Source organism: Pipra filicauda, unplaced genomic scaffold, assembly GCF_003945595.2.
Source record: "Pipra filicauda isolate LSUMZ 115617 unplaced genomic scaffold, ASM394559v2 scaffold283_size971201_pilon, whole genome shotgun sequence".
NCBI lineage: Eukaryota > Metazoa > Chordata > Aves > Passeriformes > Pipridae > Pipra > Pipra filicauda.
This window is the reverse complement of record NW_024104402.1, coordinates 131,280-151,057: the sequence shown is the minus strand read 5'-3', so window position 1 is coordinate 151,057 and position 19,778 is coordinate 131,280.

Below are 19,778 nucleotides of genomic sequence, written 5' to 3'. Positions count from 1 at the left end.
ATGGTGCAGTGGCCAGGCAATTTAAGGGGGATGGCACCTGCGTTAGTGATGGCACCCTGGATCTTCCATGTATTATAATTACAGGGCGAGTTTTGAAACATATCCAAGCATAGCTTACATTTAGTTCTGTGAATGAAGCATATTAAACATACTATTTCTTTATTATTCTAGTTGTATTTCTAATAAATCAATTGAATAATTATGCTATTAATACTAATTTAGCAAATACAAAGCATGTAGCATATTGTCACAGAAATGTATAATTTTTTGAGTTTCACATTCCTCGGAGCCCTTACGTTATCCTAGTGAATGGTCTTTCATCTCCTCAGCCTTTCAGAGCATGTATCAGATTAGAAGAAGCTGTAATTTATCTTTACTGTAAAACCATTGAAGTGACTTGGGCTTATTTGGAGATCAGTTTGTTCAGTTACTTGTATTAGCCTTAAGAAAGGGAACAGAGTTCTGGAACTACAAATGTTCTGCTTCTTGGAATACAATTATACATACATATATATTTGAAAATGTATGTCTTCACTATCGTGTAGGACAATGTAAGTAACTGTTAAGTCCATTGATAATATCTTCTGCTAACTAACATTAATAATCAAATGTCAACTTAATTCTAAAAGTCAAAACTGATGTATTTAATGTGGACAACAAGCAAAGAAAAAGTCACACTATTCTGGGGGACAGGTCAAGTCAGAGGTCTTGCTGTGTGATGAGGAAAAGGGAACTTGTCACTTGATATGACTGCTTTTATATTTGTTATGTATACTGAACAATGAGATTTACTGTGAGGCTTGTACAGTCTTCCAGTATTAATTTACTTGGTTTAAGTCTTGCTTTGTAAATGCTATGATAGATAATTTTCTGCAGTCATTTCACAAATTTGGCTTTGTAAAGATGGCTGTATTCTACATTTTCTGGCTATTCAGATATATTTCTTTAGATTTTACTTTTCTGATATATAGCTTGACAAAATAATAAAATAAATATAGTCACCAAGGTCACAGTTAATTAAAATAGAAGAAAGGTGGCTGTGGCTGGAAAGGGATATTGATGTCCCATAGAAATTACACCTGAAAAGCATCAGAGAGCAAAAGTGTCCTGTCTGCACAGAATATGAGCTATCAATACACTCCCAGAGGTGTGGGGCAGCACAGCTGCTGGGCAGCACACTGGGTGCCAGCAGCACCCCAGCCAGGCTCTCTGCTTTGCTCACAGACAGCATGGGCAGCAAGGATACATGGCATGCTCTGCTTTGCCCTTAGCTCTGCTATGGAGATGTGCACCCAGTTCTCAAATAAACACAATTCTCTTTCCATTGTACTATTTCTCACCTTGGATACTGTGTGATAATACTGTGTGATTTAGTATCAAAAGCCTATCTATCTACTGGCATTTCTAAAGCACTTATCTCCTTAGCATTAGACATGGAGTAAAATAATTACAGTTAGACTGCCTATGGGCAGCTTGTAATGATGGCAAGTATTTTCATTTATACTACTATTTCTATAGATAGTTTTGAAATAAACAATGTGCACTTAGTTTCCTGTGAAAAGATTTGTTAGATTTTTTCCATTTTCATTTTTCTGAAAAGAAAACCCTTTCCTGAGTTTCTTTCTTTTTTGCTTCCTCCACTTGAATTTCCTCCTTTATTCCTTTCATATTGCCCCTAAAAGTTATGAGAATAAAAAAGGTCAGAACCTTCTAAAAGAACATTTCCAAAAGGTTTTCTAAGGAAAATTATTGTGCTGGCTAAAAGAACGAGAATTGCATCTTCTGTTGCTTAACTCAGAGGAAACTTATCTATTGTTTGAGCTTATATTTTTGAAGGTTTAGTTAATAATCAGATCTGGGTTTACTATATAACTATTTCTGGTGACAAGATCTAATAAATACCTTAATACTGGCAGGTCTATTTAAAACAAATAAAAGATGGACATGGTTGTAACTAAACTTTGATACTAACATGAGAAAACTCTGAGTTTTTATCTTAAGACAAATGAGACACAAAACCCCTTGTTTGAGGGACAGCACTCAGATCAGAAAGGAGACTCAGACACAGTTATGAAAAAGGACAATTTGCTGCAATTATAAAAGTCTAATTAGAAAAAAAATGCTTAAATTATTTAAATGGTTTGCAATGAGTTCCTGTTCTCATGCAGCTTTTTTTTCTAAAAAGGAAGAAGTTTTATTTGTTTTCATTTTATTTGTTTACTTTGTCTAGACTTTTACTGGAAACAATTTGCCATTTACAATCACGTATGGATTCATCCTTTCACCATATGATTTTGTAGTCCCCCAAAACCTACTGGGGTTCTTAAGAGGCCTTTAATAAACTTCAGCAAATAAATATTATGTACATAACAGTTTGCATTATTATTTGGTTGCAAATAATAACTAACACTGCCAGCCAACTTCCTTCTCCAAGAAAACAAATTATCAACGAGATCAATGGGTAAAAGTGAAAGCTTGTAGTTTACCCTGAATTCAACAGCATCAAACTAGAATTCCTAAGAAATCATTGCACATTCTTGTACAAGTTGGTAGAAGAGTTTGCCAGGAAGACTCCTCAGCTTGAGAGCACCAGATGGGGCCATGGGAAGGGCTTCAGGGTTCATCAAGGGGCTGGCATCAGGGAGCAGAGCTGGAGCTGTGGGGATCCAGGGAGCAGCAGGCTTCCCCAGGAAACTGGGAGAGCTTCATGGACTTGCTCAGTGCAAAAAGCCACTGAATACCACAGGATGGGAAAGCCTGAGGGAAGTAGGTACTCTGCAGGGAGATGAGGACAGGAGGGAGGCTGGTTTCCAAACTAGGTACTTCATTTTGTGTCAGAAAGATGAGTTTATCTATTGAAAAAGGTTATCCTGGTTTATTTTAATATTATAGCATATAAATAAGACAAAGAGCTAAGGACTGGACACTACCCATGCCTTTTCACATGCTCACTTCAAAGAAAGAGAGGAACATGCCTGGCTCAGGATTGCATCATGGCTAAGAGCTTGTTCCCAAACTGCTGCTCTGCAAAGAGAGGAAAGACTCAGGCATCTAGTGGAGTAAGAAGAGAAATACAAAGCAGAGATAACTGGGAAAAATGTACCTTTCTTATTTTTTCTTTATCCTTAACGTTGTTATATTCTTAATGCAGACAGCATTCAGAAACAATTCCATTTTTACCACAGGGAAATTTCAGATTCTCAGCCATTAATATACACCAAGGACAGGTGTCTGGCTTTCAGCAAGTGTTAACTCTTTTTGTAATCATGACAGATGCTGAAGGATTTCCAGGGATCCAGAGATCAGCTCTTTCTGTCAAAATTCTGCCCTATGAAGGAAATAACACACCATGTGCCACTTCCCAGAGCCGAACAGCTAGATACACTTGTAACTACCAGCATCTTGGCAAATTCCGCTTGACATCTTAAGCAAAAAGGGGTAGAAGAAAGTTTCTGAATAGCAGATGCCAGTCTGCTTTCAGAAAGCTGGAGGCATGGAGGAGAGCAGTCCATGGATCTCCATCGGCTCAGCAGCGCAGCAAACAAGAGCAGCATCGCAACCCCCTCATTTCCAGGTGGCTCCAGGGAGCATTCGAGTTGCATCAAGGCAGGCAGACATCTGTCTCCTTCACTCAGTTTAAACAGCAAAATTTTCAAAATGTTGAGCAGCCACAGCTCCCACTGAGATCAGTGAGGGCTGTATCAACTTAGCATGTGTGAAAGTTTGGGGGATTTTAGTCTCCACATTTAAATATCAATTTTGGTGTCTAACTTCAGGTGTCCAACACTTACAATGGGAGCTAAAGCAAAAAAGCATGTCTTCTCCTGACTAATGCTTTTGGGAAAGCTGGGCACATCATAAAAAATTCCTGGGGATGAAGGCTTCTTTCAGTAAAATTCTTTTCACACAAAGATTACAAGAACAAAGCAGGTTTGTTGTTTTTTCTTTTTAATGCAAGTATTTCTTCACATATTTACTCATACAAAATAACAGTCATTTCTAATATAGGACCATGTGTGCAGAGCAAATAATAGCACGTTTTCTCCAGCATGTCTTTTCATATCCTCACTTTTTCTTCTGATTAGGTTGGAAGCACAGTGCTGGGATGGAATAATGAACATCTACTCAGTAATTTATGTGACAGGAAATTGAACAACCATCTCCTTGGCCATTATTTCCCAAGCAGTAAATGCATCAAACAGTTACAGAAAAACATAAATTCTGTTAAGCAGACATCTCATTTTTCTAGGTATGCCTACAAGCTTTACCTGTTGACAGAAATCCTGTAAACTAAATGTTTACTCATTTAATAATGAATTACCATGGTGACCTAAATTGTCTGAAAATGTTAATGATTTTAGATGCCCCATAATATGGGACACTAAAATCGAAAAATTATGTTGGTTTCAGAAAAAAAAAGCCACGTCTGCCACCTAGACCTCAGACCTGTCACAGAATGTTTCAAATTGGGAATTAAAACTGCTGGACACCCAAAACAGCTCAGTATTTTTACCCAAATGTGAGCTGCTAGACTTGGAAATGCAGAAAGGGGATGTTCTTGGTGAGGAACATTGCTCTTACAAGTCCGCAACTAGATGTCAAATTACCATCTTCCAGATGTCCTACAGATACGGAACTGATTTTACTTACCCAACATTAGGAATCTTACCATTAATTAGGATTAACACCGCTAGGAATTTATAAAATTAGTTTTGAAAACCTAGAGAGAATGACTACCTTCGTGAACCTGCCAGCCATAAATTTATAAGCTGATAAAAAACATTTGAACAAGGTAAACTCTGTGGTTCCTTAGTAACCAAAACTTCAGTGAAGCTTCATGCTTAGGTGTGTTTAAATTATCTGAAATATACTGCATAAAAGCCCCTAGCAGCAGCAAAGAGCAAGGTGCCTGTGTCCATTGAGTAGTACAAGTATAGAATTAAATTCTATTTTTTTCACTTTGACTGCCAATTGTATGGCACTTCATTTAAGCCTGAATCTCCAAAGAATCAATTCAAATTAGCTTTATAATTTTCCCCAAAGAATCTGCTTTAAAATAAATTGAATAGGAACATGACTTAGTAAATGAGTACAAAATTCAAGTGAACTTCTCTGAAGAAAAAACTCTTTTAATCAGAAGACAAATAAAGCTCAGGTGCAATAATATATGACAGCTCTAAAAATAGTTTGTCCTTGCTGCTGGTTTAACATTGAACAAACCATACTCTGTGTAGTTGCAATGTCTAAGGTTTCATGCCATGTTACTGGGAGTATGAGTTGTTATTCAAGATTGGGTTTTAAGGTAGACATAAAAATCCCTTCTTTTTTTTAAAGACCTGTCATTTTATCAAATCTTAGTGATGTTGTGGCAGAGCACCGGTGGTTTTTAACTTGTTTTGCTACATTTGTCATTCAGAGTAGATTCATGCAGTTTTCCATCACTGACAGTTGCATTATTTCTTACAACTTTGAAAATTTTCCATCACAGATGTTAAAGTTTCCTCCCTAAGCAGGTGATAGGAAGCTGGGGAACTATATACCTGTGACCAAGTACATTGACCACTGTCAGTGAGCACAGGCTACTGGGAACAGAGCAAGGACATGGTACAGTTGCAGCCATTGTCTGGCAATTCCACTTAGTCTTCTTCCTGAGGAGAAGAAAAAGAGCATTTCTGGCCCTGAGTTGAAAATGAAGGCACAAAAGCATAGCTAGCAGCCAGTGGAGTTGTCAGGAAAAAGCTTAGGACACTCACCTGAGGTGGTGTTAACAGATTTGAACCAATTACTGGGTGTTCAGCAGAGCTCTGAGCCCAGATGTCCACAGCCCTTCTGAGTCCTATCCCTGTCATTAATTTTCACTATGTCTGCTTGACAATTCATTTAGCTTTCCTTTACAGTTCTGAAGAGTAAGTGCTGAGAAAGTGCAAACTTTAATTATCATATCACATATTCAAAAAAGTCACTTTGCATTCTACTTATACACAGCTACATTCAAGATGGAAAGCTGAAATTGAGATGATGTGAATTCCAGCCACAGAATCCAGCTTTCTCTGTGTCGGGCTTCCCCAGTAATCTGTCTAAAGGATGAGATTGCTCTCCTGTGGGCTTCTGTGGCTCTTGCCCACTGTAGTCTTCAGAAAGTTTACTTGAGATTCGGTGGAGAGAGTTGTTTCCCGTTGCCTCAGCACTGCAGCAGAAATCCAGGTCTCAGCTTGCTTAGCGCTAATCAGAAGAATGTTAATAAAGTGTTCAACGGATAAAAAATCATGTCTTCACTTTGTCCGATGCCACACATTTACAGAGGTACCACGTAGTCACTCATATTTTCACCATTTTTTTTTCTGTAAAAGCAAATGAAATCAATAAATCGGTTTACTTCCAGTTTATATTTTAAAAATGCAATGAACAGGCAAAATAAGCAATTGTTGGGCAACGGCTGAGGCAGGTCTGTGGCTGAATCCAGCAGCTCCCGCCCCTTACTCTGTCCTTAGCTGCTGCATGGACTGTGGGAAGAGCTGCCCTTTGTGCACTGATGTACAAGTGATTCGACAATTTCCTACCACTGTCAATTGTGAAATTGTTACGTATGGAAGACACCATCTATGTCCAACAAGTATAGACTCATAGAATCATAGAATCACTAAGGTTGGAAAAGACCTCTAAGATCACCAGGTCCCACCATTAACCTAACATGACCATCATTAAACTATGTCCCTAAGTGCCACATCCACATGCCTTTTGCATGCTTCCAGGGATGGTGACATCACCATTCTCTGGACAGTCTGTTTCAATGCCTGACCACCCTTTCCATGAACGAATTTTTCCTAACATCCAATCTAAACCTCCCAAGGTGCAAGTTGAGGCCATTTCCTCTTGTCCTGTTGCTTTTTACCTGAGAGGAGAGACCGACCTCCACCTGGATACAACCTCCTTTGTGTTGTAGAGACAGATAAACTTTCCCCTGAACCTTGTTTTCTCCAGCCTAAACAACCCCAGCTTCCTCAGCTGCTTGTTACCAAACTGGTCTATTAATTCCATCTAGTAGTTACATCAAAGTTCAACAAGCTGCCAAGTCTTGGTGTTTTGGAAGGAGCTGATGAGGGAATGACAGTATTCCCTCATTAGGAAACAGGAAATGGGAATTTTAATTTTTCCACCCCAGAAGAAGCCTGGCATCGTCTCATGCGGCCCAGCAGGACAGTGCAACCCAGTGGGGGAGACTGTCTGCATCCAGAAGATGAACAAACCCTTGGGTCTGTCTCGACAGCAAGAACAAAAAAATACCCAAACAATTCACAAAACCTAGTTTCATATCAGGACAGACCATACAACACCTCTAATGTTGCTCATCTATATTTTGCCTGAACTTAAACCACCTGAGAAGCTGTTGGGGGCAGCAGGGGCTGGTGGTTCCCTGTGGGCCACGGGAGCTCCCTGAAGTGGCAGGACTGGCTGGGAGCACTGAGGGCAGCCCAGGGAAGCAGGACAGGCTGAGAAAACTAGGGGCAACCCTAGCCCTGGACATCAGACACTTCCCTGGGAACAAGGACAGGCTGAGGTCAGCCACAACCTGGGGAGATGGTTCCAGAGCTGTGCTGGGCTTTTCAGAACCCATGGCTGGTCAGGGCAGGGCTGTGGTGAGCTGGAGACCAGTTCTGACGTGACATCACCAGGACAGGGGCTGATTGCCCCAGGGTGCTGACATGGGGTCCTGAGCCATGAGCAGGGGGGGAGGCCCTGGGAGAAGCCAGGCAGGGGCAGTCAGGCCTGTCAATGTCCTTGGGGCCATGACAAAAATTCTACTACTCTTATATTTCCCTCTCTCATACAGATACAGCTCTGAAGAGCAAAAGCCTCTCTGTGTATCTGGCAACCCTCATTAATATTGTTTCTGGATTCTGCTTGAAAAAAATACATCAAAAAAATACCTATATGGGCAATGTGCTGTCCAAGATGCCCAACAGAGAACAAACAGCAGGAGTACGAACACTCCTTAGATACAGTCAGAGAAGACTTCATTCAGGACACCTCATTATTCACTTAATTATTCATTTTGTTTATTTACAGTAGAGATATTAGATATATTATGGTGTAAATCCCTAGCATCCTCAAACACCAGATGCTGGTTTTTCTCTCCAGTCCCAAAAGGAAAAACCAAAGCATCACTGTGAGAATTAACAAAAGTCCAATTAAATTCCTTGCCAGAATATTAATTTCCCAAAGATAAAAGCAGCAAATTAATAATAAGCTGCTAGTCACCTCCCTTATCGCTTTTGTGTACATTTGAAACTGCAATAATCTGTGTTTAAAATGAACATTTTCAGGCAGAAAAGCAAATTTTAAAACTGATTTTAAAAAAACCAAATATATAATTCTTCACCATTTTCTCATCTCAAACACAGGTCAAAGGGAAGAACTGTTAAGGGTGTTGCTCCTTGGAATACCAAGTTATGCAGAAATTTTGCTATAAAGGCATAGGGGATGAGAAGTCTTCATGCAGAATATAGAGGACCACAGCAGGAGCTGGAAGGATCTCAGAGGTCGTTCTTTCATCTCCCTGCCCCATGGCAGAATGGACTAAGCTTTTCTTGGCAGGTATATATTCAGCTTCTTTTAGAGCCTCCCCATTAATGGGCATTTGACAACTGCTTCAGGCAATAGATCCCTGCCAGTCACTCCATGTTCATTAAAGAGTTTTCCCTGCTTTAAAGTAAATCTCACTTGCCACAGTTTAATCACATTACTTTTTGCACTATCAATGGACATGAAGAAAAGGATTATTATGTGGGTTTTTTCATATCTGCAAGTCTTTTGTGCATTTAAGTAACGTTACCATGTCTTTGCTCAGTTGTCACTTCTTCCTGGGATTTTTTCCAATCGCTCTGACATCACCCCATGTTTTGGGCAGACAAGGGCAGTGTCATACACACAGGTGTCAAAGAGAGTTTTGCCATTTACTGCAGTGGACTCTGGCCTGAGCCCCAACCACCTTTGAACCCCACTTTTCCTTGCCTTTTCTTCTGTGCTAGGGAAGCCCTATAGGCAGTGTGTAATTAAATGGGCTGAGAGCTTCACGCAGCAATTAAATTTCTCAATCCCAAAACAATCAGATCTCTTTCAGCCATATTTTTGTTCTGTTTAGAAAAATTATTACAAAATGCACATTTCTTAAAAGGTTTTGACAAGGCATTGCTCTTTTTTTATATCAGGGTCCTATAAAATCATGCATACTTACATTAAACACACTTCAATTTCATGTGTGGGACTGAATCAGTGCTTTTATTGTCAATGAGCAACACATCTTAAGTTGCAACCAGATGGCACTTGAGCAATTATGCACATACATTATCTGGCACAGGGAGGAGAAACATCAAAGACAGCTTGCCAACCTACTGTTGCCCATGTGATTTTTATGATAATAACAGAGACTATTTCACAGAGGTGAAATATTTACGTTTGCTGTTGATTGATTAAAGAAGGGGCATTAACAGGTTTTGCAAAACATGCAAAAATGTAGTATTTGCATTGCTGGAGATAAGTAAAACCGGTCATAAAATAGTGTAGTAAGTACGTTATCTCACCAGCAAGAAAGATGAACTATGTACCACGTTCCTAGAGGCAGAGACCCTCTTAGACATGTTTGTGGAGTACTTTGTCTACTGGGATTCTGTGCAAGGATAAATACTGATGTGGAAAATATTCCCGAAATAGTGATCAAGTGCATTTAAAGAAAAGAAAAGAGGGGTTTTTTTGTGGAATTACATGCAGTTTACAGCATGAAGACTTTAAAAGTCACAAAAATACCAAGTTTAAGATAACCCTAACCCTATATTGCAGGTAAGTGAAAATCACAGGTATTTTCTAATATACAGTAAGAGTGTAACTGTAGATTTAGATTAACTCCTATGCTCTGAAAATTGACTATAAAATGGCATCATGGTCTTTCTTGTTTATTGGGCGGCAATGATTTTTTGAATGAAATATAAGTTGTAAGTAAAAAGATGTTTTGTGTAGTTGCAAGTCTTCCAACAAAATTTCCAACAGTTGACGTGTAACTAGATTACTGTTTTCATACACTATCATCAGCCTTCAAGATTCCGCTGACAAAATAAAATGTTCACTGACACCTCTGATTCCACTGACTATGGAAGGGATATTGAAAAATGTGCAGGGATTTTTCACTGCTGTGGAGCACAACATAGAGACATCTACAACTAGCAATAGATGAATTAGCTCAGATATTTTGAAAGCATCTTAGTTTCAGCTACTTTTCACTGACATATATCTTTTTGTCCCAAGTCAAACCCTAAGGTCTTCATCAATGTGTTGTATGTTCACTGTTATACAGTGGCATGCCTCACTGTATAATGTCAGTGAGGCATGCCACTAACATGTTTTAACCTTCTCTTTGTATATAGCAACTTTATCAACAGAAATCTCAATTTTGTTTAAACTATTGTAAAATAAATTCATGCTGTTGGAAAGTAAATAGAAAAGAAATTAGAAAAGAATTTGAACTCATTTATGTTAGAGTATGAAGAGTCAGGCTCCCTCTGGAAAACACTGAAATACAATCTGTTTACCATTTGTCTTGGCTTCAGATTCTCCTTCAGAAAAATTTTTGGCTAGACTTCCCAGTGATATATGCTCAAAGGGTCCTTGCATTAATTGAGATTTTATCTCCTGGAAATCTCCACTTTTTCATGTAATAACAGGATGTCACATCCATAACAATTGTATAACAGAAAGAGTGAAGAAAACCTCTAAAGTGAGAGATGGAAGATAGGCACTTCAATTATTGCCATTCACTCAGGAAGATGTAATATTTCCTGGAATCTGAGATACTCTATACAATCTCACAGAGAAGCCCACAACTTTAAACACACTGAGTTACATAAAAATAACCTTGCTTATGGTCTCCATTTGTTCATCTAATACCAGTTTAGGAATATAAACAGAGTATACACATTTACACTCATTCTAAAATCCCTTTGCATTCTGAGAATGACATAAAAATGATCAAATAGTAAGAATTGCAGATAATGCATGAGAGAATACAATATCCAGTGTTGTGATTTAGGAATAGTATTTTCCAATTTATTGTTCCCACTGAAAGACTCCAAACCATGTGCTGGTCACTCACTCCCACCCCTCCCCGTGGTAGGCTGGAGAAGAGAATTGGAGGCACAAAAGGTAAAGATCATGGGTTGAGATAAGAACAATTTACTGGAAATAGCAATGAGATAAGAAAACTACCAGTAACAGCAACAGGATTAATAACAATGTACGAGAAAGAGGCAAACGATTCACATGATTGCTCATCACACAGAGTTCAGTAACACACAAACCACTACCCTGACCATAAGAGACCTCTTCCCCATCCCCAGAAAATGATGTGGGGTGGTATAGAGTAACCTCCAGCTTCTGGCTGTGCACCCTTCTGGCTACTGCAAAAACTAACCCTGTCCTGGACAGAAGCAGGACACCTAGTCAGTAAGAAATCACAAAATGGTACTATATTTACGTCAATCAACACATTTTTAAAACTCAGACCTCATTAAATAAACTTGATATGATTTTTCTATGGAATTACAAGTCTGGTGTATTAGCCTTAGAATTATGGTAGCACTCTCACTGGAAAAGACCTTTAAGATCACCAAGTCCAACAGTTAAAGTTGCTCTGATATGACAGCCTCTGTGAGGGATTTGACTACATATTAAATAATACTTGATTTTTGAAATTACTATATAAAAGCAATGCCACATACCCTAAATGGATTCAAGCATTCAAAAATACCCTCATTTATGGGATTGTGGGGAATCTTTTCTGAATGGTTTTCTAAAAGACTCAAATTTGTGTTATTTTTTTATTAATATGCTATTCTTTAATGATTGTGTCAGTTTGAAGATTAATGAAGACCTTCAAATATTTAAGTGGACAGCTCATTTTTTACCATATTTAAGCACTTGCTGCAATACACAAACCACACCAGGAATATCTTTGTAAAATACGGGGATATGTCATTGAGAAGAAATAATTTTCTCATTTTCAGCTCAGATAGAAGATTTGAAGTAAAATATAACTGAAGAATTTCTGTGCACAAGTCCATCTTTGCATCTTCTCATCTTTGATACCAAGACCCCTGTTAAGAGCCATAGCTTTGCTGAAAGCATGATAAAAGTAATTTCAAAGAAAGTAGGTGTAAGGGAGAGCAAAGCTGACACTGAAGAATTTCTTCTGTTGTCAGAAGACTGTGGAACATTATTAATTAGCAGTTAAAATATAATCTCATTTATATGCTTTCTAGAAGAAAGGAGCTTGCTGTAAAAGAACACTGAATGACATATCTATATAAAAGATTATAAATATACTTTGAAAGTCTTTGACTGTTTACATTTTCTTATGAGAGAGTCTAGGGGTTTTTTTTTCAACTATGATTGGAAGGGTCCAAGTCATTTCAAGTTTAGCTTAGCCTGTGTTCAGCAGTTCTTGTAAAAATAAATGTTTGAGGTTTTTGCCTCACAAGTCTTTAAGACTAGCAGAGTGCCCTCTAGCCTTCTTAATTTGGTGACTATGGATGCTGGGGTAGTACAAGGGGACTGAACTGCAGGTAAAACCCAGGCTTCTTTCCAAGCAGTATTTCCAATGAGCACAGTTGGAGACAGGCTGTTGAACTAGATGGACCACAGACCTAATTCCAAAGGGCTTTTCTGAAGTTCCTATTATTTCAGTAGGACAAAGGTGCCTGAATTTCTTTATGTTCCTTGGCCTGTGCACACCATTCCTAAATTTTTTTGTTCCATACCATAGTTAAAGAACTGCCACAGAGAACTAAGAACTGCAATGATGAATCACTGCAATGGAGAACTGGTACAAATCAGAGAGCTACAAATATTTTCTTTATGATCCTACTGTTCTTTTTGCCATGACCAGCTCTCAAGTAGAGATCCAACATGATTTCTCACCCCTGACTTACAGCCCTCTGTTCTGTATGTCAAAGAATTGGTCTTTTACCAATCTAAATTTTAACATATCATCCCAACCTTTAGATTGTGACAGTTTTCATAATTAGGAGTAAAATATTATAATCATGGCAACAATGTAAACACAGTTTCTGACTCGTCTTTGTCAAAGGCACCTAATAAGTTTTAGTATTAAATGATTTTTAAATAAATCTGGATGACTCACTTTTCTTAAGCTCCAGTAAATTTAGGTGATTTGCTAAGTTTAGAAATCTGCAGCTGTTCTCATGGATCATTGTGAACAGAGAAAATCTCCCTATGAAGCAGTGTCTCTCTGATCATAATACATCCAGGTTGTGGCACTGCATAAAAATTTAGCCCTTTATGCCTAATAAGGCCGGTCGAGGACAGGAGATCATTGCAGAGGGTTCTCAGCAGATGCTGAGGAGGTATCTTTGGAGCAGCACAGTAGAGTACAGAACCCAAACCTTGCTTCTGGGCAGCATTTTGCACTGTGTTGCCCTGCAGTGTATAAACCCACAGGCCAAGTACCAGTCCGAGGATCTACGCCATGGTGTCAGTGAACTGTGTGACTGAGGCTGTCTATGCCAGATGTCTGATTCTTAAAATTCTTCTTTTTCCTATTTATCCAGATGAAGTGTCTAATTTAAAAAAAAAAAAAGCCAAACTAAAAATGCAGGCTAATTCCTGCAGGATTTTCAAAGCTATGTATGTAGTTAGTGTATGAACTATTAGATTTCAGTACAAACTAGCACTTAGATGTCTCAATCAATTTGCTGATTACAAGAACCACTCTCCTATTTATTTAGGTGCTTAAATATTGCGAATAGTCTGACTTCTAATTTTATACTCTTATTTATTATAGATCTATTATATATATGTGTGTATTTTTTATGATATAAAATTATATGTCATGTATGAATTAAGATCATGGCACAAATAAAGAGAAATCTAACTGCTTCCTAACATCATTACTGAATTACCTGTACAGCCATTTCACTATTGAATCTTCAAATCTTATTATGAAAGCTATAGAACATAAAATGGGAAACATTATTATGCTGCTTTATAAAGCCACAGTTATTTCCACGACTTCAGCAGTGAGCATAGTTCTGCATAGTTCTGATCATCTCAAAATGACTGTAGCAGGACTGAGAAAAAAATACGGAGAAAGGAGCAAATGTGATTCAGGACAGGCTCCTATAGTATGGGACATAACAGAAGGTAGTTGTAAACCTCTGGTTGCTGGACACACAGAGAGTAGTAGGGAAGCATCACTCTTCTACACCCCTACTCTACATCATCACTATCATCAACTATCAGAGACTGGACACTGGAAGAAGTGGATCCTATGTCTGTCTTGTACTACAGTTACAATTTTCTTGCATTTAGCTTAAATTTCATCTTTTCTTCTTTCATGTGGTGAAATTCATTTTTTGTCCAGAAAGAGCTTTTCGGCTTCATCATCTGCACTTTTCTGTAATTGTCCTTGCAGGTCTGACTTCAGGGCAGCGTTAAAATAACCAATAAAAAGTGTTCATTTCACAAAGCTAACTATGAAAAAATAAATCCCCCCCCCCCCAAATATTTGATTAAATGTATCGATTCAGAACAAGACTGTCTCTGAAAAAAAAGAAAGCTTAAAACATGTTAATATGCTAGCTTATCAGGTGGTGACCTGTCTTCCAATTGGGGACTTGAAAAATTTAGAATATTTGTGGTCCTTTCTTTTGGCACGGAATATCAGTTTTGGAATAGGGTTTCCCTCTTCCAAGACAATGCTGTCAAAAGTCAGAATTTCATGTAATTCAACTTCTGAGGCCTTTTGAGATAGATACATGTGTCTGTATGCTGCTTTCCCAGCAGAGTGGTTAAGTAGAGCTTCAAATGAGTTGTTATTTTTACTCTTTTATCACTAGATTTTGTATTACTAACTTTCAAGATTGCCCTTAGCAAGAAATAGGAATGCTAGCAAATATATGACACTTAGAAAATTAGGACAATGTTTGACTATAACATTATTCCATAGCATCTGTTACATCTCAATATGTCACTGAATATTTCACAATTATCTAACATATCTCACAGCTTTCTTCTCCAAGAAGGATTAAGAATTTCAAAGTTTTTTTCTTCCTAGCATAAATATTCTGCAGCTACTAGGCTTTTCTCAGTAGACCTATCTCAGATCTTTTAATGCAGCAACTTAACCTAAGATGTACTGTTGTAGGTGTCTTATTTTTCATAGCTAATTTGTAAGCCATCTTTATCTACTTTAGTCAACATTTTCTCGTATTTAGTAAAGCCAATGGTAGAAGAAACAAAATTTTCACCTTACATATTAAATTTATTTAAATTAGAATGACTCTTTAACAGATTCATATAAATAAACGCAAATTTGACTAGGGTGCACGTAGAAATATTTCTCCTTGGTGTCGGTGAGAGATTTCATCTGACTAAGGCTGAGGTGCTCACCACAGCATGGGCATCAAAGCAATTTTAAATACCAGACTCCCTGACTAACTCTATATTAGCAAATACTTCAGTGCAAAACCAGTAGTTTAGTAGGAAAGGCTAAGAGAATGGGTTAGTTTATTCTGGAAAAGGGAAGGCTTTGGGGTGACCTAATTGCAGCCTTCTAGTACCTGAAAGGATCTTACCCTAAAGATGGAGAGAGACTTTGTACGAGAGAATGTAGTGACAGGAAAAGGGAGAATGACTTCAAACTGAGAGTGGGTTTAGATTAGATATTAGGAAGATATTCTTTAGTGTGAGGGTGGTGAGACACTGTAATGCATTGTCCAGAGACGTTGAGAATGCCCCAGCCCTGGAAGTGTTCGAGGCTAGGTTGGATGGAGTTCTGAGCAACTTGTATGAAAGGTATGAACCTGTGTCTAGGAAAGGTGTCTCTGCCCATGGCAGGGGTGTTGGAACTACATGATCTTTCATATCCCTTCCAACCCAGGCCATTCTACGATTGTATGATTGTATGATTATGATGCCATTGGGGATGAATCACTAGATTAAATGTTCTCACCACACATTTTCTTCGAAGTTGCCTGAATAGAAGCTATAGTCTGAATAGAAGCTATACAACTGTGGCTTTCTTTTCCACAGGATCCTCCACCATAGGAAACTCCATGCCATCCTTTTGTCTGTCTCATGCAGAAGACAGGAGCATGTCACTGCCCCATCTCACTGGCGTCTCAAATTTAAAACCAGCTTTATTTCTGTTCCTGGTCATGGCTGGCTGACAGATTGATGCTGGTTGCCAAACTCTTCCCCCACTCTAAGCTTGCTCAACATCCAAAGGTCCCATCAAGGAGAGTAAGGAAGGCCTTGAGCCACGGAAACAAATTCAAGAGGACACTGTGATGGCAGTGACACTGGCTTTTCTTTCAAATGAAAAACCAGCCATGGAAAATGGGGTGCCTTGTTGCTGATGGTCAGCTGGACTGCTTGATGTATGTTGGCAGACTTGGGAGAACTTCATAATGGTGTAAAATAGTCATCATTCAGACTCATGTCTCCATTAGGTATTGAAGTGTGTTTCATGTGATCCCAGAACAGTCTTCTAGTTTATCGTCCTCCAAAATAAATCTTGATTTGCATGCACCGTAACGACTGCAAACTGAACCACTACACAGCAAGTGGGAAAGATTGGGAGATTCACTTCAGAACAACATAGATTTGAGCCAAGATGCTACTGCATGTCCAACCTCTGGGCTCTTCTAAAATTCATCACTATTTTTTTATTTCTTGCAAATAAGAGGCCCAGATATGGATCCTTAAATAACTATGATATAAATACCCACTTGTTATTAGTATTTCTTATAGGCAACTATGCAATATATTTTTTCAAATTGTTACCGGCAATCTCTACACAAAAAATTATACAAATAGGTCTGACTCTTTTTTACATTTGGGCAGCCTTCCCAAAGAACAGTGTTAAGAAATCAAAGCAGGAATGCAGCTGTAATTCATCCTGATTTTAAGACTGCATTTCATTGCCAGAGAAGTGTAAAGTTGATATATTATAGTAAATGAGAGTCATGCCAAAGCTTTTCTTTGAACTGTGACATTTTGTGTGTCAGCTAGTTACTCTGACTAGTCAGCCACCACCCACACAGTTGAATAAAGATAGAAGACACAGTAACACTGCCACAAACTTAATGTACTATCTTTACACTAAGTTTTATTTTGGGAAACTTATAGGGACATATTGCATATTCTATCATGTACTGCACATATTTATTCATTTTTATTCTTCTGGGGAAAAAAAAGTAAAAAAAGAAATCTAAGTGAGGACAATCTTAATATTGGGCTTAATTGTCTGAATTCTTTTTCAGTCAAAATTCTTCCAGATTTCAGTATACTACACTGTGCAGGCCATCAGGAATGTCACATTACCCAAAGACCATAGTTTCACAACTTCTCATTCAATCAATAAAATGATAGAATCATAGAATGTTGCCCATTTTGTTGTCAGTACAGAACTTGGTAAAATGTCTAAACCATCTGCGGTGGTTTGGAGCTGGTTCCCTGCCAAGTCTCCAAACCCCACCGCAAAAGCTTCCCCCCCCCAAAACCAAGAGAAAAGAGGGAAAAAAACCCACAAGAGAACCGAAATAAGAGAGCTAAAGCAATATATAAATATATTTACACTTATATTAGATGTATATACAATTACAAAGACTATGTACACATAAGAAAGAAACTCCCCCCAAAGGAAAAGGGACAAAACAAACAAACAAACAAAAGGTATACACACTCAGTAAAGAACTAGCCAAAGAAAATCTTAATATTTTCCTTGAGATAGCACAATCATGCCCAACGCCACCGCCACGCTGCCGGACCCCGGATTGGCAGAAACAATCGGCCCCGCAGGTCCGGCCAGGCCTCAGATCCCCCACACAAGAGAGATCAGCTGTGGGAGTCTGCTGTCTCCAAACCTTGCTGGAAGAGAAGAGAGGTAAAGGCCTCTCTCTCCGTCTTATTTATATGTTTGATTAAGTAAAGGAATAGGATGGAATACTTCCTTCCTTCCTTCCTTCCTTCCTGGTTGCCAGGAAGGAAGGCCTAGATTCAAAACCATTACACCATCCAAATCCTTTAAAAGAAAATTACAGATTACTAGATTTCAACAGTTATAGTGAATTACAGAAGCCCCAGGGGAACACAACAAATATATTTTGATAGCACTTATGGTTATATAATCTACCCATTTGCTATAAAATGGTGGCAATTGGCTAAACATACAAAGAATCTATTTTCAAATAATTCAAACAGATGATCACCCACTTGAAAAGTAGATATTATTTTAACTGATATTTTTAACAAGGAAATCCTGTTTATTAAGTAACTGAGGTGTCAAAAAAAAAGAAAAAGTCTACACAATAAGAAAGCAAATGTGCTCATTAACTTGGAAAAGATAGCATAACATTCTGGTAAGTAGATCCTGAAGATCTCCCTCTATCCTGTTCCATAGGATACATGAGAAATCATTTGTTAGAGGGCTATGGCTCTTTAGCTACTGAAACTCTTTTTCAGTTCTGAAGGTTCAGCCATAAGTCAGCTCCAGTGGTTGGGCCAAAGATGGTAGTCATCAAACAAAAGCAAACATCTCATCTGAACTCATATCATTCATATCATTGATGTCCTTACATGCTTGGAAATGTTGCAGCTAAGAACGTAACCTGCTAATGCACGTATAGTCCATTTCATGTCACTCTCGAGTTAAGGTCAGTTGTCAGAGTTACAACTTGTAAGCCAAGGCTGATCATAGCTCTTAGCTCTGCTGATGCTTCTATGTTGACTTTTGATCCTGAGCTCTTACACTAGCAGTAGAAAACATAAAAAATGAGGAGCACGTAGCCTCTTTCCCCCAACAGCTGGGTAGCTATTGCTTTTGTTGTTTCCCAAACCATTACTGAGAATAGGTCACCACCTAACTCACTGAATAAATGTCATTCCTAATTTTACCAGTTTTTAGCCATGGCTGAAGTGTTTCTGCAGATAACTAGCCAGAACCTAGATAAGCACTAGCTAGTAATTAATTTCAATTCAAGTATTCAGTAGGAAGAGTGTCACCATGGTCTATTCAGTTCCACTCCACTGCGGTCATCTACAGTTTCTTTCTATCTGTCCCCATGGGAGGAGAAATGAGAATACCTATCATCCTTTAATACAGATCTGTTTTTTTCCCAAAAATTTTCCAACATGGTAAAAAAATTTCATTGGTCTCACCTGGAATTTGTGTTGACTCAGTAATTCAAGTTTATAGCAATTTTTCAAGTCCTTGAGAAAATGAGGATTGAGAACATATGGAAATAAAGGAGATAAGAGCACTTTCCTCTCAAGAATTCCTTGACATATATACAAGAAATGTAGATTTCTTACTATTAAAAACATCCAATGACCTTCCTGTCTGTTATAATATTTAACACAAAACTATACTTGTACAATATAGCATGTATATTGTCAGCTATTTAGATGACAAATCACAGCTAGACTAGAAATATAAACAAGAGGCCTAAGACATTTTAACTGTTCCTTATGAATGAAATAATTTTTTTAAAAAATAAGTAAAATTATAAATAATGATAAAATAATCTATCATAATAAAATTACACTGCATGGATTCAGTGTTTAGAAAGGGTGCAGAATCTGGGCACCATAAAAACTGAGGTCTGATGATCAAAAAAATACAGTTTAAGTAATAACACAGAAAACCATCATACATTTCTTCATGACTGTGTCGAGACCTGTAGCAACTATCACTGTGGGATAATAATTTA